This window comes from Euphorbia lathyris, chromosome 6, assembly GCF_963576675.1.
Source record: "Euphorbia lathyris chromosome 6, ddEupLath1.1, whole genome shotgun sequence".
NCBI classification, from domain to species: domain Eukaryota; kingdom Viridiplantae; phylum Streptophyta; class Magnoliopsida; order Malpighiales; family Euphorbiaceae; genus Euphorbia; species Euphorbia lathyris.
The window spans coordinates 5,079,789-5,102,411 of NC_088915.1; the positions used below are offsets into that span (position 1 = coordinate 5,079,789).

The 22,623-nt window shown below is 40.0% G+C and overlaps 1 non-coding gene across 1 annotated transcript; it reads right to left on the minus strand.

Moving 5' to 3' along the window:
* Nucleotides 1–16,430: 16,430 nt before the first annotated feature.
* LOC136234347 (small nucleolar RNA R71) lies at nt 16,431–16,537 on the minus strand. The gene has a single exon (XR_010691234.1). It is a non-coding gene; the product is annotated as a small nucleolar RNA R71 (small nucleolar RNA).
* Nucleotides 16,538–22,623: the final 6,086 nt, after the last annotated feature.

A 22,623-nucleotide genomic window follows, 5' to 3' on the forward strand; every position in this document is an offset into this window, starting at 1 on the left:
GCGCAAGCTGAGGCGGTCTCGGAGATAACCAGACAGCCCCACATAATCCAAACAGGTCTCCCTCGTAGTCAGAGAAGCATCTGAAGGATCAAATGGGACCCTCGAGGTAAAGATAGAAGGAGCCGTCTCGAATCCCGCATAAGCTGCCCCGGACTCATCGTAACAAACCGTGGCAAAATCCCTCCCGTAGTCCGGTACAGGCACACCTAGGGAAGACCCCTCCGGTCGGGCGGCGTTGGAGGACTCGCCAACGTAGTAGGGTGGCTCGCACACAGGTGTCTGAGCTCGAGTGCCGTCAAAGAAATCAGATAGATGTGCACTCCTCCAAGACCCCTACTGCAAACAAAACACACAATAAAAACCTCTAAACATCTCATTAATAAAAGGTGAAATAAGAAGGGGACGGAACCACTTACCGGGACCTCCTCCTGACCAAAGACTGCCGCGACAGCCTCCCTCGAAAATACATCAGCCACCGGATCCACCTCCACCGCTGGGAGCACGGCCCCCGGCGTGAACCCACACCTCTCGACCAACGAACCGACGGGTCAAGTCCCGACGGATGACTGACAGGGGCATGGTCCGCACCGCGAACATAGAAATGAGAATCTCGCCCGGTGTCCAGTGTGCGTCACTAACCCCGGTGATGCCTCGGTCCCCCAAATACCATGCCCGCACGCAGGGATCGAAGAGAACGCACTGCTGCTCCTGGATCACAGATACATACATATAATCGGGACCGAAGTCAAGGTCGTCCCACCTGAACTTAATCTAAAAAAATACACAAAGAGAAAGTCAGAATGGCTCAAACAAGAATCTAGCACGACTAGACGACATCTACCTGTCCCAGAGTCCGTGAGTCAATCCAATCTAGGAGCCACGCCACAGTCCGTCCCCTCTCGGCGCCTAGGTCAAAATCTCTCCATCGTGTCATGAGAGGGAGCCTCGGTACTCGTGGCCGAGGCCGAGACTGGCTAGGAAGAATCTGCCTCTCATACGCCCAAACCTGCGGTAAAAACAAGGATTATAAGTGTGAAAAGCATGAAGAAGATAGAATGGGCGAGTCAAGGATGCGTCACGTACCAGCAGAGCAAAGGTATAACCACCGAAATCCTTGCGCTTCCGGCAAGTCAGATCCAAAAACTTGTAGAGAAAGGCTAAGCCTGCCCCCGCCCAATCATAGGAAGCCGCCACATCCAAATCGCTGAGTGCCTGAATGAGACCCGCGTGTACCTTCCCGCCCTTCGTGCGGAAAATCGTCTCACTCAGAGCATATAAAAAGAAACTACGAACCGCCAAGTCGGTGTCGTCGGTCTCGCAGAAATCTCACCGACTCAAAAGGCTCGCGGTGGAAATAAACTTCGCCGGAGTAGACTTGGCGTATGGGCGAACCCCCGGTCCAATCAAGGCAGCGAGCCTAGCAAGGTCGACCCGTGGTCGCATCATATCGAAATAAAAGGGAACGGGAATGCTGCTCCCTCGCAACCCTGTCAGCAATGAAAAATCTCTGGGCAAGATGGTCATCTCCCCGAAAGAAAGGTGGAATGTGTGGGTCGAGTCAACCCACCGCTCGCATAAGGCACGTAGGCCATAACGATCACACACCCCGTTGGTGCAGGGCAACGCTGCAATAAAAGGCTCGAAGCCCAACTCGCGCACGCGGGCTCTCGCCACGACACCCAGCCTAGAATACCACGAGTGAACCTCGGCGGTGGTCCCGGAGATCTCGATAAACTAGAAAGAATAAGACAGGAAAATTTAAATACGATTCCTAAAGCATACGGTTGATGAGAACGCGTTAAGACTAAGTATTCTTTCATGATCTAACCTAGAGACATCTGGTCAGTTAGGACCAACTTCCTGTAAAAATCTATCCTTTAGGGTCGTTCATGTAAGGTTTAGTTCATTCTTTAATCCACTCTCGTCCGCATTGGCAAGGAGCATAGGTTAAGTTATACTATTCACGTGCATTAGTTAAGTTTTCACTATTCACGTTTTACTATTCATGTGCACTATTCACGTTTTACTATTCACGTGCATTAGTTAAGTTTTCGCTATTCACGTGCACCATTCACGTTCATTAGTTAAGTTTTCACTATTCACGTTTTACTATTCACGTGCACTAGTTAAGTTTTCGCTATTTACGTTTTTACTATTCACGTGCACTATTCACATTTACTATTCACGTGCACTATTCACGTTTACTATTCATGTGCATTAGTTAAGTTTTTACTATTCACGTTTTTACTATTCATGCATAAATTTGTAGTGTCACTATTCACATGTATATAGCGCGCATTCTCACACAAAAATAAACGAGTGTCGCTTGTAAGTGAAGAAGTTCATGTTTTCTAGTTAAAGTCTTCTAAGGCAGTCTAAAGGTTAGCATGCAAATCATGTTCGGATAGGAATGCTTAAGCCTAGAGTTTGAATCAAATAAAAGTGAGAAATTACTTACCTCGTTGCAGCGTGTCCGGCTCAGATGCGTTGTAGGGTCGTGGAAGGGACCCACTCTATCTAGGTTTACGTAAACCTCGTCCATGCCTCTAGTGCCATCCCATTCATCTAAATCCATCCCGAGAATAATCCAAATCAAAGTCTAGAGAGAGAAAGAAGAGAGAGAAGGTGTGGGGTTGAAATGAAACCCCACCACCTTATATAGGAAGAGGGAATGACATTCCCGTAAATAGTGAAAAAGGTACGATTTGACATAAAGGTAAAAAGTAAATAATTAATTACCGGGTGCCCAGACCTCCGATTTGCAGTCTGTTTCAGCCTGTATTTCTCCCAGACAGCCACCAATATTGTCAAGATATGAACTCCAGACAACAGCCAATTTTTACAGAACAGTGACACCAGTCAAAATACAGACGACAGTCAATAGAAAAACAATCGTTAGTCTATATCATTTCAGACTAAAACATGTTCCCATTAAACCCCCAAGACGATAGCTCCAGTGAGAAAATACAGACAACAGTGTTGTAAGAAAATCCAGAAACAATCCCCGCTTTTGAGCCATATTACTCATGGTCGCAGACCGGAGTTGCTTTTGAGCCATCTGACTCATGGTCCCAGACCTGAGTTGCTTTTGAGCCATATTACCCGCGGTTGTGGACGAGGGTCGCTTTTGAGCCATCTGACTCATGGTCGCAGACCTGAGTTGCTTTTGAGCCATATTACCCGCGGTCGTGGACCAGGGTCGCTTTTGAGCCATACTACCCGCGGTCGTGGACCAGGGTCGCTTTTGAGCCATTTGACTCCCGGTCGCAGACCAGAGTTGCTTTTGAGCCATCTGACTCGCGGTCGCAGACCGGAGTTGCTTTTGAGCCATTTTACCCGCGGTCGTGGACCAGGGTCGCTTTTGAGCCATCCTATTTACGGTTACAGACCGGAGCTGCTTTTGAGCCATTTCACTTACGATCGTAGATCGAAATTGCTTTTGAGCCATTCTTACCCATAACCAACGTACGCTAGATTCCGAGAAAAGAACATTCGTCGACAGCCGCTCCAAAGACAACGACGGAAGGAATCAGAGAACGACACCAGAGCGCGTAGCGCGAAGGTCAGGTATGCTTCCTCCTACTCTTTACGTGTCTTTTACTTTTATATGTTTTACATTGCATGTGTTACGATAGCAAAAAAAAACGTTTTCAAAACACACACATCACTGTCAAAATAGAAAAGTAGGGGCAACTGTAGACACCGAGTCGGAGAACCTGTGACGAAAACCTGGAAACAAGACGGTTGAAGCGATTGATTCCGAAAGTTTCAAAAAAATAAAATAAATAAGTTACGGTCGGTCGCTGTTGTCGATCGGATAGCTCACGAATGCTTAACGGCACGGTGCGAGTGCTTAGCGGCGGCCGGCGCGCGTTCGACGACAGTCGAACGCCCGCTCGACGATGCAAAGCGCGCGCTCGACGTCACGAGCAAGACACGAGCTTGGCGGCACGGGACGCGCGCTCGTCGGCCACGAGGCGTGTGCGCCCGGCAGCACGGAACACGCGCTCGGCGGTCACGACGCGTGAACGCCCGACGACGCGGAGCGCGAGCTCGACGGCCGCGGGGCGTGCACGTCCGACGATGTCAGACGCGCCACGGCGGCCGTTGAGCGAGTGCCTGACCGCGTCAGGCGGACGCCCAACGGCAGTTGGGCGCGCGCGCCCAACCTCGCGTTGGGCGCTCGCCCAACAATCGTTGGGCGGCCGCCCAACAATGTTGGGCGGTAGCCCAACGTAGCGTTGGGCGGCCGCCCAACAAGCCTTGGGCGGCCGCCCAACGGCTTTTGGCGACGCTCGATTTTACTCGGGCGTCGCCCATTGTTCCGGGACCCGTTTCCCTATAAAAAGGGGCACGGATCCCAATGAAAGGAGGGAGGATTTTTGGGAGCCTTTCTCACTCTAGACATTTTTAGAGAGAGAAAGTGATTTTTTTGAGAAAAATATTTTTTTTTCTCAAAAATTCCTAATTTCCTAAAGTTAAATTTTTACTAAAAAAATATAAAAAACGGTAGGTCGCAACTCGTGGAATCAATCGGCTTCGACTGTCAAATACCGAATTTAAGGTATTATCCGAGGACTAGACTCTTTTATTTTATTTTATTTATTTTCTCCTTCCATTTATTTTTATGTTATAGTTTTTATTTATTTATTTATTCATTTATTTTGTCACGTTTTATTTAAATAGCGTATTTATTTAATTTTCGTTTCGTGTTGAATAAAATTCGGTTTGTTTTAAAATAAAAAAAACCTCGTTTTGATATCCCAATACGAACCATGATCCGATAAAAAGGTAGTTCGGGTATCGAAAAACGTTGAAATTATAAGTTTTTAATTTAAAAGAAATTTCCAAATAATGTTTTAAAAATAAAAACATCGTTTTAGGAACTTCCGTTATTGACTATGATCCATTTTTGGTAGTTCGGAAATCCAAAACGGTTGAATTAGATTTAATTTAAAGCTTTTGAATAAATCTGAAAATAATTGGAGTGCTGCTGTAATTTGCCATTTCTGTCACTAATTGCTGTTTACCGACGGATTTTCCGTCTGTAAATCTGCCAAAACGTAAAAAATGCCATTTCAGTCCCTTTTTCTTAACTTTTAAGCTTTTAATCCTTAATATATATAGGTATAGTTATGTAATATATATTTTCAAACCATTCTAGATATTTAGTGTATGTTATTATTTAGGATGTTTGTATATTATTTTTTTATTCAATTTCTAAGCATAGGTATATGAATATATATATTCTTTTTTTTTTTCATTTGAGTCATATTAGATTCCATTTTAAAGGGTTATTTATTTGGGCATTTTGGGAATTGATTAGTAAGTATTAATATATGGATATATGTTAGTTTTGATATCTAAAACTATATTAGTTATGTATATATATAGTTTTGGGATATTTGGGTTACGTTATTGATTATTAAATGAAACTATTTTGGGTAAATGTTATTTCTTTCATTTATGAGATTTATTTACCATTTTAACATCTTTAAAGTATAAATGTATTATATCTAGTATTTTCATATATGTATTATATAGTTTCTTTTTATTAACTTTTGTTTTCATATTCTCTTTTAGATTTAAAGGTATATATATATGCTTAAGTTATTTTCTTTATTCTTTTGGACTATTCATGAGTCCATGTTTCAAATGGGCTTTATTTTAGTGTGAATCTTGGTTTAAATGAGTTTATTATTGTAATTATAATAGGTAAAGAGTCCATTAAATAAAAGGGGAAAATAAATCACAAAAGAGTTTTCAATTTCATTATTTAAACTAATGAATTTTTTAGGGGTTCCCAATGTAAATAAACAGAGTTTTCTTGACATTTCAAATCGTTTCTCAAAACACCACGTTTTAAAACCTTAGTCCGTTCCAACGACGGATTAAGCGAACATTGTAATTAAAATTGTTCTTTGTGAATAATAGAGTTTTGAATCGTTTTCTTAAAGGATTTGTACAAAATAAAATTGACTTGTATGTTTAACCACGTTTTCTTATTAAAGGTTTTTTTATCTCAACCTTTTCAAACGCTCGAGTCGTTCCAACGGCGATTCAGGTGAACTTCATTAAACGGGGTTTTAAAACGCACCTAAATCGTTCCAACGGCGATTAAGGTGCGAACCATGTAAATAAACTTGTTTTGGGTAAATGAATTAGTATAGAATAAACACGCAATATGACATTTAAAGTTGTAAATAAATCACTTGTTTCTTCCCCCTTTTTCTGTGTATGTATAACGTAAATGGGTGATTCTTTACTTACGTGGCTTTCCAATAATATATGCTCAAAACGGTTTCTAAAAAGAGAAAGAAAAGGTTTCAAATGAATTTTAAACTTAAAGAAGTATACGATTAGTCCGTTATCGCCTAACATGCTGAGTAGGAGGCCGGTGGTTCATAACCGGGCGATGTCGGGGTGCCTAGTAGCCTTTCTCCGGAAAGGAGCTAGCCTTCTCGGCTCGTACCTAAGTTTCCCGAACCCACACCGGTCTCCCGCAAGGGATCGGTGTTCATTTTCCCATTCGTGGGTGGCGACTCTTCCATATCTCCGAGCTCCGGTCCTACCGAGCAGCTTGATTCCACGATTGGTTGCTTTCGGCGCCAATCACCGCTTACGTCGCCATGAGGTTGTCCACCCCCCGGTCCGCCCGGGAGATTAGGCCGCGGCACCTCGTCTAACACCAGTCAATGATCATTGTGTGTTTCTTAAACAATATCAGAATCCTCATTCCTTTACTACTATAATCATCTATATGGATGACATATTAATCACTAGTTAACTTTTTGTAACGACCCGGTCCGAAGTGGGTGGCGCCGGGGTAAGAAGACCTGAGCAAGGAGCGGCCCTAAGGGATGGCGATGGGGGCAGGAATGATGATAGACCACGAAGATCTCAACGATTGCCGAAGAGGAACCCACGATTTATTGATTAGGAACTGCCACGTTTACAAGGAATTGCCACGTTTGCAAGGAATTGAAGTGGGTCAGTAAACTTAGAGTTCTAAAAGAAGTGGGGTTTATGGTTTGAATAAATTAAATCAGCAGCAACTGATTTTGTTTTGCTGAATAATAGGTCAAGTAGAATATCTTTATGTAACGTGCATTTGTTATTGTTTTCCTATTTTTTAGAGATAGCTGCTAGAAAATAGGGATAGTAGTTGAAATTTCTTTATATTTAAACTCTGAATTAGAACTGAATAAAGGGAGAAAAAAATACTTTCAACAATTATCTGTGGTTAATTCTCACCCTAAGCAGAATATTTTCTTTGCCAATTGAGTAACCTGATTGGGACCTATCAAATGAACTGAATCCCACATCGGAAATGGAGAGGGAGTGATTGGGGCTTATTAGTAAGATGAGAATCCAATACATGCAGACGCGTTTTAAATCTGTGAGGCCCAATGTGTTGGAATTGGGCCAAAGCGGACATATCTACATGGTATTGGGACAGGGTGTTACAATTGGTATCAGAGCCGACTCTCCACGTATTCTGACACGAAAACACGATTACAGAGCCAACCCGACTGACACGACACGATTGACACGAAAATCATTTTTCTAGCATTTATAACATATAAAACCATATGGAACATAAATATGAGATAACACGATTTTGACACGAAACATGACAATTGCCAGGTCTACGTACGATGTGTGGTTCAGGGACGAACCAGGCGGAAGCTGGTGGGCCTGTAACGACCCGGTCTGGAGTGGGTGGCGCTGAGGTAAGAAGACCTGAGCAAGGAGCGGCCCTAAGGGATGACGATGGGGGCAGGAATGAACCGAATCCCACATCGGAAATAGAGAGGGAGTGATTGGGGCTTATTAGTAAGATGTGAATCCAATACATGCAGACGCGTTTTAAAGTCGTGAGGTCCAATGTGTTGGATTTGGGTCAAAGCGGACAATATCTACGTGATATTGGGACAGGGTGTTACACTTTTAACCAATATTGAGGCAGTTAAATCCCTTTTCTACGTAATTTGTTCACTGTTAAAGATTTAGGACCAGTCAAGTATTTCTTGGGAATCGAAATTTCCACATCACTTGAGGGAATCTTGTTGTCCTAGGTTAAATAAATTTTTGATATGTTGACAAATACATGGCTTTTTGATGCTTCAGTTGATTCTAGTCCTTTACCATCTGGCATAATATTGAATGATCCAGGTGATCATATTGCAGAACAAGAAGGTTACATGAAATTCATCAGCAGGTCACTCTATCTTGGGTTTTCTAGGCCTGGTGTTGCTTATTCAGTAAATTAGCTAAGCCAGCTCATGGGTACTCCTTGTCTACATCATCTCAATGTTGCTTTACATGTCCTTAGGTGCAGTCGCGAATACAGGATTAGTCGGTTGGGGGGGCCGATTTTACACGTGTGTTCGGGAAATGTTTTTTTGCTAATTCGAACTTGCTTAATTGTCAAACACGTAATGGAATATATTTAATTTTTTTTATTAGTTCAATACTAGTTTCAAAAAAAAAATTATAACATTTTTATATTTAAAATTTAAGTAAATAAGCAAGTGTTTTAACCATCTCATTTACCTTTAAACAATGAAATATTACTACACATAGTGTATATCCTGCAAACAACGGTTGTCTTCTTACTGAAAAGGTTAAACATGTAGAGATAAATTGTCATTTTGCACGAAATTGTGTTGAAGAAGGTTTTATCTCTCTCGCTAATGTTTCTACACATCACCAGCTAACATATATATTTACTAAACCTATTAGTCACAATTATATGCTACTTTTTTTTTTTGGGCTAATTACAAATCTAGCCCAATTAAGAGGGATCTTTTACATATCTAACTCACTTTGCTTCCATCTTATCAAATTAGACACTTTCAACCATTTTGGACAAAATTACCCTTAGTTCTATTCAATCATCGATCTTCTTCTTCTTCTTCTTCTGGTGTGTTAGCATTCACTGTGTTTCCATAGCAGCAACATTATTAGATTGGTGAGCTTTACAATAGCTGGTTGTTGGTGAATTGAGTTTATTATTTTTGGATATTTTTGTTTAATTGTATTCTCTATTTATTTCCATAATACGATTTAATACTTTAAGGATGTTGTTCTATAGTTTTTGATGAATTATATTACGTGTGAACGTTAATTTGTATTTGTTTGAGTTGTTTCAATTAATGATATTATTGTTGAAATGTTATCATTTGTCGGATTTTAAGCATATATGTTTGAACTCTACATGCTTTTCTATTATAAATCAGTTTATATTATTATTTTTAGATAATATATATAAAATACATATTTTTAATTGTATTTATATAATAGTTTATTTATTAACAATAAGTACAAAAATACAAATTCGATTAATCCTCGAATGCCTTATCTGTCTAACTATTACTTAGTGTTTTTTACAACATTATTTACAATAACCCTATACATTAGATCCAAATCATCGTAAAATTTCTCGATTTCAATTTTAGCAAATTTGGCTAAAACATCATCTAACATCAGATTTGGAGCATTTTTTATGGACATATACCGACAAAACCGATTCTGTGTAGAATTCCAAAAACGTGACAAATTAAAGAATTACTGACGAAAATTTCGTCAGTAATCAATAATATTCTATCCTGACTTATTTCAAATCTCCAAATTTAAAATCCCCACCCCAAATCCATCCATCTACATGAACTGTATGGTAATAATTATTCCCGAGAAATAAATTATCTTCGTCTTCAACTTTTTCTTCTTCTTCCGAACTCTCTGATACTACATCACTAGGTGGTGTATCGTTGCTAAAGCTATTGAGCTCTAGCGATATCATTTCTTCTTCTTCTTCATCATCATCATCTTCTTCTTCTTCTTTTTCTTCTTCGTCTTTGATTTTTAAATCAAGCTTTTGGTCGCGTTGTTCAAATTCGGATTGAATCGAACTATCCATAAATTGATGTACTAATTCTTTTGAAATACCTTTGAATATTTCAGTAGTCTTTTCTGCTTCAAACCATCTTTCACAAGCAATGCTTACTTGTTCTTGTGTAAATGATAATTCTTGCTGTGTAGAAAGTAAATTGTGTTTTAGATCATTTTGGACTTGTGTTGCTTCAGTTAATTTCTTCTCAAGATCCATCTCTCTTGCTAATGATTTCTCTAACATCCTCAAAATACGTCTCTGTTGTTTAGCAGTTTGCATTTTGATCTTAGCTTTGTTGTCTGAAAATTGGCCAATATCTCCTATGAATTTTGAATCCTTGTTGTTTTCATTCCCTATCAACAAACATGGACTGGAAATAAATAAATAAAAGTTAATTGCTCTCTTTAAATACATTTCTATATGCAATCTTATCCTATCATTAAAAGTCGGGTAAGGTATCAAAATAGCTTCAATGTTTTTAGGGAATAGATAATTTAAGCGTTGCGTATAAAACAATACAATTTCATTCTCAACGTTTATCTGATGACACAATCCAGATAGTTTTTACCTTGAAAGACACGACACCCCAACCCCCCAAAAGATAATAACAATTAACATCGTTAAAATCAACAATTTAACGTGCAATAAGTCAATATGTCACGTCAATAAAATTAATAAGCCAACATACCACGCCAACAAAGTAAACATGTGTCACATTAGCAAAAGGCTTAATACATCACCAGCTCCCTGAACTTGTCCAAAATAGTAGAATGGCTCTCTGAACTTTGCAAGTGTCTCACCAGCTCCCTAAACTTGCTCATTTCGTATCAACAGCTCCCTAAACTTGTCCATAAAAGTAGATTAACTCCCTGAACTTTGCAAGTGTCTCACCAACTCCCTAAACTTTCTTATTCTGTAACAACTAAATACAAAAACTTATTAAACCTAAATTCTAAAAATATATCTTCATCTATTCGAGAGGTAATTTTTTCGCTTCTCCTACCTTTCAACCTATTATAAGAGTTAGTGTTGCAGGTTTGAGAGATTGAATGGATGAGGATCGAGAGTTAGTATTATGGTTTTTGCATTTAGTTGTTACAAATAAGCAAGTTTGGGGAGTTGGTGAGACACTTACAAAATTCATGGAGCTAATCTACTTTTATGAACAAATTTAAGGATCAAGTGATACGAAATAAACAAGTTCAGGGAGTTGGTGAAACACTTGCAAAGTTCAGGGGGCCAATCTACTATTTTGGACAAGTTCAGAGAGATGGTGATGTATTAGGCCTTAGCAAAATGTAACATTATTGTTGAATTTCTTATTTTATTAACAATATAAAACATATATTCTCTTTTGAAATAAAAAGAAATATCACAATCTTATCTTTATAAATACCTAAAATTATATTGATTCATGCTTTTACATGAAATAAAGTAGAACAAAAGTTAACGTGCGCATTTATTAGTAGAAAAATGTGATATGTTTTTGTTACAAAGTAAAAATTACAAAGTAAAAATTACACCGTTAGCAAAGAGAAAAATATAACTAATATTTTTTGACATGTAATCAAATCAACATGTCACACCATCAAAAGTCAATATAGGACATCTATAAAAGTCAACAATGATAAAGGTCTAAACCACAATGTGATATGTATAAAGTTACTGGCTCGAATCAAGAAAAAGTTCTACGTTGAATCAGGACTAGTAATAGTCATTCCACTCAGATGATGCCATATTATCCCAACTATTGGTGTGGCATCATCTGAATGAAAGGACTGCTACTGGTCCCGATTCAGAGTAGAATGTCTCTGAATTCATATTAAACTAGACTGTCGTTAAACACCGAACAAAGAGAGAGAAAGAAATAGGAGATATCTTACAATTTTGTATTCCATTGAGATGATATAATGTCCTTTGAAACTTAGTAGATTGCTCTCTAATTTCCAAAATCTGATCTTGTGATTGCTTCAATGATTCTTCAGCATCAATCAATCTTTCTTCCATTACAATGAAAATCTTCCCCAAATTATGTTTATGTTTATGAGCTTCAACAATGTTTTCTTGCACACTTTTGATGAACAAATCAACTTCTGTTACCTGAGATTCCACAATCCTACACAACAGATCAAATTCTAGAGTCTCCACTGACTCACTCAACGAGTCATAACTCGTTGTTAGGGCAACAGCTTCGAACTCAGTTTCCTTTATTGATGCATGCATCATACGTATACTTAGGTTCACTAGCTTTTCTGCAGCTCGTGCCAAATCTAATTCCATTTTGGTTATTACTTCATCTGCAACTCGTAACTCGTTACTTAACTCAGCTTCTTCTGGGTATATGTTGGAGTTTATGTCATCAAAACATACACATCTTGCTTCTACAATATTCATGTTTTTGTCTTCTGAATTGTTCTTCAAACCCTAAACATTGAAGGCAAATTTGTTATTTTTTTCATTTAATTGCATTTTTTATGATTTAGAATATGTTAATTATAATATCTATTAAAATAAGAAGACTTAGAGGGTGTTTGTTTACCTACTTTTCACTTCATGTTTGCCTTTTCACTTTGAAAGGCAACGTTTTAGGTATTTGGTTAGACTCCTCCTGTTTACCTTTTACCGCTGAAAAGCAGCTTTTTACAAAAGCAGAGAATCTCAGCCTTTTCGAAAGGCAACATCAAACAGGAACAACAACCAGTAAACAGAACAGCAAACAGCAAGTAGCCAAATGGACCCTTAATACCTCCCGAGCCCCTTAGTTTGATCCTTTTTGTCGGTTAATCCCCTGTTCAAGGGGGTTGGCCATGGTAAACTCACACCAATCATGGGCAAGGCCATTTCAAGCATTGGCAAGGCTATAAGGAAGATTTTTTGAATGAGACATATCAACATACACTAGCCGTGGGGTCCGAGTTGGCATAAGAAACACTCTAGGAGGATAGGAACACCCTGGCGTCGGATCTTCGCCAACCCCTTGCTAGTTATCAGTACTGGTTTAAATGATTCATCCTAGTCCACTGGGGATTATAAGAGTCGGCTATTCAACCTTTGTGAAAGGAGGCGGATATCTCCATAAGGGAAACTCTGTGGACACTTTGCGCCCAGGAGTTGGCCCATAGTGTGTGTCCTTTATGTGACGAGGTTTGTACATAAAGAGACTATTCGGGAGGAATTACCAACAAACGAATTACCGAGACACTAAAAGGGGATAGTCCCTTTGGTAGGAGTTGGCTGGCCAATGATTCAGGGAGTTCTCGGTGCCACACGAAGTTTTGGTCTGGCTTAGATCTGGTTAGTGACCAACCTTTCAATCCCTAAACTCAACAATGGTAACATATTTAGCCATTTTTTACCTACATAGTAGTGACATGACACATGTTGGTGTTATCAATATTAGAAGGCGTGTAGGTGCCATATCTGTCATATAGGTAAAATGTGACCAAATGTATTACGATTGTTGAGTTTAAAGAGTTGGAAGGTTGGCCACTAATTACAGAAAGTTAATTGATAAAAAAGGAACAAATTATTAAGATTGAATAACATATATAGCCAATTCATATTACACCAATTTAATTCTACATCAATTTATATAAATTTCTTAACATAACCTATAAATTCTAATGTGGTATAATAAATTCCTCAAAGATTTAATCATCATAATCAAGAAAAATAATATTGTATCTTGAATTATAAAAAACAATCATATATAATATCAAATCCTTCAAATCATAAACATATTCTCATAAAAATCCATGAATATTTACAACAATTGAATTCAGAAACATACCTGTTATTCATTTTAAATTGTGCTGAATTCTGGAATTTCTTGAAATTTCTTGAAATTCAATATTTATGAAAATAAAATCAAATTCCCTTTCTTAATTATTATTTTCAATCTTCCATCAATTTTTGCTACCATAGAAAAAATAATTCTCCATCTTCCAATTTCAACCAAGAGATATATATATACATTTTTTTTAATTTGCTATCATTTAATTTCTGCAATATTTTCTTAATGACATTTGTAAAAATCTTATCCCCACCACTTTTATCTTCAATTTCCTTATATTAAACATGCATCATATTAAATTGACTCTGTTTAAAAGCCATTTTTTAGTGCATTATGAGTATCTTGGTATGGAATTCCCGAAGGCAATTTAAGTTTTTTTGGATCTGGTCCAACAAAATAAACCGGATGTGATTTTTCTTTCAGAAACACGTTTAATTTTAAGTAGATTAGATGATGTTCGTAGGAAACTGAGGTTCAAAGGGTATTGGAGTGTGGATTGTATTAGTCACGGTGGAGGGTGCATGATAGCATAATAGAGGTTGTTGATGCTTGAAGAAATTATGTGTATGTTTTGATTCAATTGGGGGTCGAGCAGCGATGGAGATTTACGGGATTCTATGGAAGTCAAGAAAGGGGGAGGCGACAGGAGTTTTGGGACACTATTCGACATCTTACTGCAAGTTCTGATCTTCTCTGGTGTTGTATGGGAGACTTTAACGATTTATTAAGACATGAAGAGAAGAGAGGTCAGGTTCCTCATCTGACATGGTTGTTATGAGGCTTTCAACAAGTGTTAGGCATGAAATTGACTACACTTTAACGTATTAATTATAATAAATTAATGGGTTTTTTTATGTTTTATTACAAGAAAGAAGGTCTTATAGATGCTTTTGTGCAGATAAGGAAAGTTTAAGCCGAACAGACTGGAAGCAGCCTGTTTCGCACATGCCAAGAGGAGATTGAGCCATTCTTTAATCCAGCGGTCAAACGCCGGAACTTCTGATGATGGACAATGACAGGACGGAAAGTAGGTGTGGCAGTAGCTACAGGCAGAAAGGCGGATAAGTGCAGTCAAGAAGTAACAAGATGAAAGGAAAGCTCGACCCTTGAGTGTTCAATAGTCAAAAGGATCTTCACTACTTTTAGCATTTTAGTTTAATGGACAATTAACTTGGGATTGTAATATTTTGGATCAGATACTTTTGGTACTGTATTAACCCCGGCCTTTCCTTTAAATAGATAGAGTAAGGAAAGGGAAGGGATCGCACTTTTTATTAAACTAAAGTATAGACTTTTGCCGGGAAGAAAGAAAGCTCCATAAATGGAGTTTCAGAACTTTAAACCAGCAGGTTGCTCACTCGCTTGTATGAGTGAGTAGTCCTTTTGAATAGGCTCGACCAGTTTGGGCCGGTGATGTAAGTTCCCTAAGTCTATTAATGAATGAATGGTGCTCTTCTATGAAGTGTTTGATGAGGTTTTATATTTCAGTGCTTATGCATATATGCTTGTGTTAGATGAATGATAGGACACTGCTTTCATCTTCATTGAACTCTCTATCAAACATCCAACCCCGAAGCAGACATGTTAGGTGGTTGTATCAAGGGTTTTCTCATTTGAAATGCTGCTTCGACCTTAATGCAAGAAAGAACAAACCTTTAGGACGCTGTTGGTTTTAGTAAGTCTTAGAATCTTAAGAACACACGAGAGTTGACTTAAGTGAGCACTAAAGCAGAAACCTTGTCTTCATTTGCATCATTCATGACTGATTAGGCTGTTTAGGAACTTAAAGTAACTTGTTCCGCTGTGCTTAGCCTGTTCTACTTTTCCTTTATCATTATCAAAACTAATCTTATTACACTAAATCTATTAACAAGTATTGCTGTTAACACGTCACATCATTTCTCAACTAAAAGAAGTCACACACACACACGAACACCTTGTTTTGCAACGTTTTTCATGTAAGCTTTGGTCCTCAATCCCTGTGGAGACGATACTTGACTTATCACTTTATTACTTGTATGTAGTGCACTTGCTAGAGTCTATTCTGAGGACAACAAGCTTTTGGCGCCGTTGCCGGGGATTGAAAGCAACAAATTTTATATGAAATTTTATGTGAAACAAAGGTGTTTTTAATCTGTTTGCTAACTAGTGCAGCCAGAAAGAGTTCTCCATTTGTTTATGCGCAGAGCTGGACCTCCTGTTTTTCCTATCGATCTCGAATTAGAGAGAACGTGTAGACAAAACCGAGCGGGAGCTCGACGTGCAAGACAAAGAGAGCGACAAAGAGAAAGAAGGATGGTTGGAAGGGTACCGCCCGAACAACCAGTCCAACCAAATCAGGAAGAAGAAGGAGAAAATAACAACCCTCCAGTTATGAGAATTAGAGACTATTCGAGACCAACCACGGAAGGACATTCGTCGTGCATCGTGTTGCCCAACAAAGGAAACAACATGTTTGAGGTGAAAGCATCTATGATACAAATGTTGCAGGCAGCAGTACAGTTCAATGGATACCAGTTAGAAGATCCAAATGGGCATATCCAGGAGTTCATCACACTGTGCAACACTTTCAGATCAAACCGAGGAGTTTCCGACGATGTGATCTGGCTAAAGCTGTTCCCTTTTTCTCTCAAAGATAAAGCAAAGAATTGGTTGAAAAACTTGAAACCAGGGACAATCACCACATGGGAAGAAATGGCCATCGCATTTCTAATGAAATATTTCCCACCAAGATAGGCCATTAAACTCAGAAACGAGGTATCCCATTTCGTGCAAGAAGAGGATGAATCCTTAGCCGAGGCATGGGAAAGATACAAGGAACTACTAAGAAGGGTACCCAATCATGGCATCCCCATGTGGATTCAAGTGCAGAACTTTTACAATGGAGTCACCAACATTTATAAAATCCAGATCGAATCCATTGCCAATGGAAACCCTGAAGATCTTGAACCACAAGCCTTGTATGACCTTATTGAGAGAGTAGTGAGCACAAGCTATAACTGGCACTCAGCCAGAAGTGAAGGAAAAAGAACGGGGAATGATGATGTTGTGTCAAAAGTAACCAGCCAGGTGGAACAGCTTGCAAGACAGCTCGGCAAGATAAATGTATCATCAATTCACAACGAACCCCCGTTCAATGACATATGTGATTTTTATGGAGGGCGTCATTTCAACATCAACTGCCCTGGAGTTAAACAAAGGAAAGGTGAATAGGGAGAATGTGATTATGCCGGGTATAATCAAAGAAATCCACCAAATCCATACTCAAACACCTACAACCCAGCAACAAGAAATCACCCGAATTTCGGATGGACAGGGCAGCCTAATCAGCAGGAACAACCAAGGTATCAGCAACAACAGGGAGGACACTACCAGAGACAACCTCAGCAGCACTATAAACAAGCTGTTCATTCCAATGAAGAAATAGAACCAGACATGAAGACAATGATGATGCAGTTCATGAAGCAGACACAAGCTTCAATTAAAAATCTAGAGACACAGGTCCATCAGCTCGCTGCATCTACGTCAAAAGGAAAAGGGATAATGCCAAGTAACACAGAGCCAAACCCCAAAGGCGGTGTCATGGCTATTACTCTGAGATCTGGTAAGCAAACTAAACCAAATGTACCTACTGATGAAAATGCTGAATATGCAGGAACATCCGAAAATGCTGAAGGCGAGCAGAAACAAACTGTTTCTAGTCAAGAAGAACCAGTCGGGGTAGAATCAACCAGTGATCAAGACCAGGAGGAATAGGGAAAGAAGTACAAACCACCTCACCCTTATGTTCCACATGTACCTTATTCGACGAGGTTAATAAACAAGAAGCTGGAAGAACAAAATTCTAAGGTGCTAGACACCTTGAGGAACTTGCATATCAACATTCCTTTCGTGGAAGCACTCACCCAAATGTCGTCATATGCAAAATTCCTGAAAGATATATTGTCAAACAAGAAGAAGTTGGAAAACATCTCAATGATCCAACTAAACAGGGACTGTTCTTCAATACTCCAGAACAAGCAGCAGCTTCTGAAAAAGCTAAAAGATCCAGGGAGTTTTTCTATTCCCTGTTCGATTGGCAAGTTAAATATTGAAAATGCACTATGTGACCTAGGAGCTAGCATAAACCTTATGCCATATTCTGTGTACGCTAAACTAGGACTAGGAGAACCACAACCAACCAGAATGTCTATTCAGTTGGCCGATCGGTCATTATGTTACCCTAAGGGAGTTGTGGAAGATGTACTGGTTAAAGTAGGGAAATTCATTTTGCCAGTTGATTTCATCATAATGGACATAAATGAGGACCTGCATGTTCCTATTATCCTAGGTAGACCGTTCTTAGCAACGGGTAAAGCATTGATAGATGTGGGAGAGGGACAACTATTTTTTAGAATTAATGGGGAGGAAATCATTTTCAAAATGAATGAGGCGATGAGAAGAGCTAACACTAGTGATGACACATGTTATTTCTTAGATGATTTTCAAAGTCTTTCCACTTTGCAGGAACAGGACACTCTAGAGACTCTCTTGGGAGAAGAGGTGAACTTATATGAAGGAACAGGCTGTTCCATCGAATCCAACTTACCTACACCTCCTCTAGATCCTACTATTGCCACTCATCAAGAACCACCTGAAATACCCACTGTGCCATTGTCTAAACCCGAACTAAAACCTTTACCCTCACACCTGGAGTATGCCTTCCTGGAACCACCCAGCGGAAGCCCAGTGATTATATCTTCAAAGTTAACTCCTGATCAGAAAGTTCAACTCATGGAGGTACTGCGAAGAAACAAGGATGCAATCGCATGGAAAATTGATGATATAAAAGGTATTAGCCCAACAGTCTGTGTCCACAGAATTTTGATGGAGAAGGATCATAAGCCATCTATCCAGCCACGAGCAGAGACTAAACCCCCACATGAAGGAGGTCGTGCGAAAAGATGTGATCAAGTTGTTGGATGCCGGAATTATTTACCCAATTTCCGATAGTGTGTGGACAAGCCCTGTTCATGTTGTGCCAAAGAAAGGAGGAACCACAATGGTTCTCAATGAGAAAGATGAGTTGGTCCCCATAAGAATCATAACAGGATGGCGTGTTAGTGTGGATTACTGGAAGCTCAACGAAGCCATAAGGAAGGATTACTTCCCTTTGCCCTTCATTGATCAGATGTTAGAACGGTTAGAAGAGTATGCATTTTATTGCTTCCTTGACGGATATTCGGGGTACAATCAGATTGCAATCCACAGTGAAGATCAAGAGAATACAACTTTCACATGTCCTTATGGGACATATGCCTACAGGCGCATGCCATTTGGATTATGCAACGCCCCAGCCACGTTTCAAAGATGCATGATGTCTATATTTCATGATATGGTGGAGCAGACAGTGGAGATCTTCATGGAAGACTTCTCTGTTTATGGAAACTCTTTTGGGAACTGCTTGAACAACCTCGAGGATGTGCTTGTGCGATGCAAGGAAACCCACTTAGTCTTGAATTGGGAAAAATGCCACTTCATGGTTACTGGTGGAATTGTTCTCGGGCATAAAATTTCTGAAAGGGGGATGGAAGTAGACAAAGCTAAGGTGGAAGTGATAGAGAAACTGGTTGTTCCAACTAATGTAAAGGATGTCAGAAGTTTCCTTGGACATGTCGGGTTCTACCGAAGATTTATCAAAGATTTCTCAAAGATCTCACTACCTTTGTCAGCTCTGCTACATAAAGATGCAGAATTCTTATTTGATACAAGCTATCTGAAAGCTTTTGAATTGTTGAAAGGCAAGCTGATCAACTCGCCCATACTGGCAGGACCCGACTGGGAACAGCCGTTTGAAATGATGTGTGATGCTAGCGATACATGTGTGGGAGCTGTTCTGGGGCAGAGGATTGAGAAGAAGTTCATGCATATCTATTATACAAGCAAAACATTAACCGAGACCCAACAGAACTATACCACTACCGAGAAAGAGCTCCTGGCAGTACTGTATGCTTTCGACAAATTTCGCCCGTATTTGGTTCTGTCAAAAGTCATTGTTCACACAGACCACACTGCGCTACGCTACTTGTTCGCAAAGAAGGATGCAAAGCCACGGTTGATATGGTGGTTACTCTTGCTTCAAGAGTTCGATCTCGAAATTAAGGATAAGAAGGGAACGGAAAATGTAGCAGCTGATCATTTGTCAAGAATTTCTCACCAAGGTAACCAGGAACAACCAGAGATTTTGGAAAATTTTCCAGACGAGCGCCTGTATACCATACAGCCTGCTCCATGGTTTGCAGACATCGCCAATTACCTGGCCAGTTCACTTAAACCTCATAACCTGTCCACTAACCAAAGGAGGAAGTTCTATGCAGAAATTAAATATTATTTTTGGGAAGAACCCTATCTCTTTAGGCTATGCGCCGACCAAATTATTCGCAGGTGCATCTCTCACGAGGAAGGACAAGCTGTTCTGAGCCATTGTCATGACAAAGAAGCAGGAGGACATCATAGCGCCAGCAGGACTGCAGCCAAAGTACTTCAATCAGGTTTTTTCTGGCCAACACTTTTTAAAGATGCAAACTTGTTTGTTTGCACTTGCAATGAGTGCCAACGAACAGGTAACATTTCGGCTAGAAATTCCATGCCCCTAAACAACATAGTTGTTTGTGAGATTTTTGATATATGGGGAATAGATTTCATGGGACCATTCCCTACATCTTTTGGGCATAAATATATCTTAGTGGCTGTCGATTATGTAAGCAAGTGGGTGGAAGCGATGGCTAGTCCCACCAATGATGCTCGTGTGGTTGTAAAATTCCTGAAAAGGCCGTTTGCCCGATTCGGTGTCCCACGAGCGGTCATTAGTGATCAAGGAACCCACTTTTGCAATGCTAAATTTGAGAAGATGATGGGCAAACTTGGAGTCTCTCATAGAATTGTCACACCTTACCATCGACAAACTAGTGGACAGGTTGAGATTTCGAATCGAGAAATCAAAAGAATTTTAGAGAAAACTGTTGGCAATTCTAGGAGAGACTGGGCAAACAAGCTTGACGATGCTCTTTGGGCGTATAGGACTGCATATAAGACACCCATTGGAATGTCCCCGTTTAGATTATTGTACGGCAAGTCCTGTCATTTGCCGGTTGAAATGGAACATAGGGCCTTTTGGGCATTAACCTTCTTGAATTTTGAGCAACAGGCTGTGGGAGACCAAAGAAGACTGCAACTCTGTGACATGGAAGAATTCAGGCTGTTTTTGTATGAAAATGCAGTAAATTACAAGGACAAGACCAAAATGTGGCACGATAGAAAAATCCAGATGAAGACGTTTCACGAAGGACAGAGAGTTCTTTTGTACAATTCGAGACTCAAGTTGTTCCCTGGAAAGCTGAAATCAAGATGGTCGGGGCCGTATTTGGTAAAACAAGGTGTTTGGACATGGAGCAGTCGAAATTGGCAAAGAGGGTCATGAACCTTTCAAGGTGAAGGGGCAAAGATTAAAACCCTATCTCGAGAATGACCACACAAGGAAGGTTGACACAGTCCACTTCCAGGATCCCCCAAGCAAATAGAAGCAAAAACAAGGTGTTCGCTACAAACACCAATTGTAGCACAAGTAACATTGCATTTTAAATAGTTTACATTTTCAGTCTTGTCAAATAATATTTAGCGTCGTTTAGTCAAGTTAAGATCAATTTTGTGTCATATGATGGTCCGTAATTTTGGTAATTCCTGTGCAAGCAAAGACGTAAAACTTTTACCCTACCTTATGGGTCTAGTTTTACATTTTTACTTGTTGGAAGTAGGTGAAATAAATAAATTTGTGTTGAAGAGTAATCCTTGGGAAACGGGAAGCAAACTGTGGATAGAAAAAGTGAACATCAAATCATCTGTCGCTTGGTACTTATGATATCCTACTATGCTCGGTAAAACCAAAGTGGTAGGGGAATAGTCCATTCAAAATTTAGAAAAGTAACCGTTTGCCACACCAGGAGTCTCTTCGACTGGACGGGCCTGTTGCCAACCACTCGTACAGGTGGCGTTCATTGGAACGCTGTCATAATGACGGTTTGGCAGCAGACCGTTCACTCTTCTCTCTACTTAAAGAGACCAACCACATTACGGACCCTTGTTCAAATTTGCTTCACACATCTTTTTCACACTATTCCCCATATGTTATATGATCGTTATCTTTGGGAAACCATATTTAGACGCGAGAACAGGATGAGGACTCGAGGATTAGGAAAGCAGGTTAAAATCGAGGGCACAAAGAAAGACAGGGGGAAGAACAAAATGGCAGGCACAAGCGCAACTGCATTTGTCCCCGATGAGAAATTGGTAAAGAAGCTGTCCCAGTTCAAGGACGCCACCATACAATAATACTATGATGATCTGGCTCAGTTCGAGTTTGGGCCGATACAAACTGTGTGCTGGGATACATTGAAAAAGCTTCAGCTTACTGAACGAGTGAGGAAACCCATGGAAGCGGGACGTTTCAGGTGCTTCTTTGAGATGAAAGAACTAGCGTATAAAGAACTCACCTTGGAGTTTCTTGCAACTTTCAAACACAATCCCGAGATCACCGACCCTGATGAAGAGGGAAAATTTAGTTTTCGGCTCATGACCCACACTCAAAGGCCTTCCTTGAACACGTTCAACAATCTCCTAGGAGCGGCGGATGACGACGACTTGGAGTCTGAAGGGTACAAAGGGGCGTTTACAGAAACCCCTAATGAGTTCAACCCATCGACTTTTTGGCATTCAATCTCGGGCCAGCCAAGTTATGACGGTAGTGCATCCAAGGCGTCAGGTATCGAGGATTATGCCATCAGGTATCTGCATAAACTCATCTCAGGCACCATCTTCGAACGTGAAAATCAAGACACTATCCCTCATGCCGACCTCACCGCTCTGTGGAGTATGGTGAAAGGGCGGAGAATGAACCTGG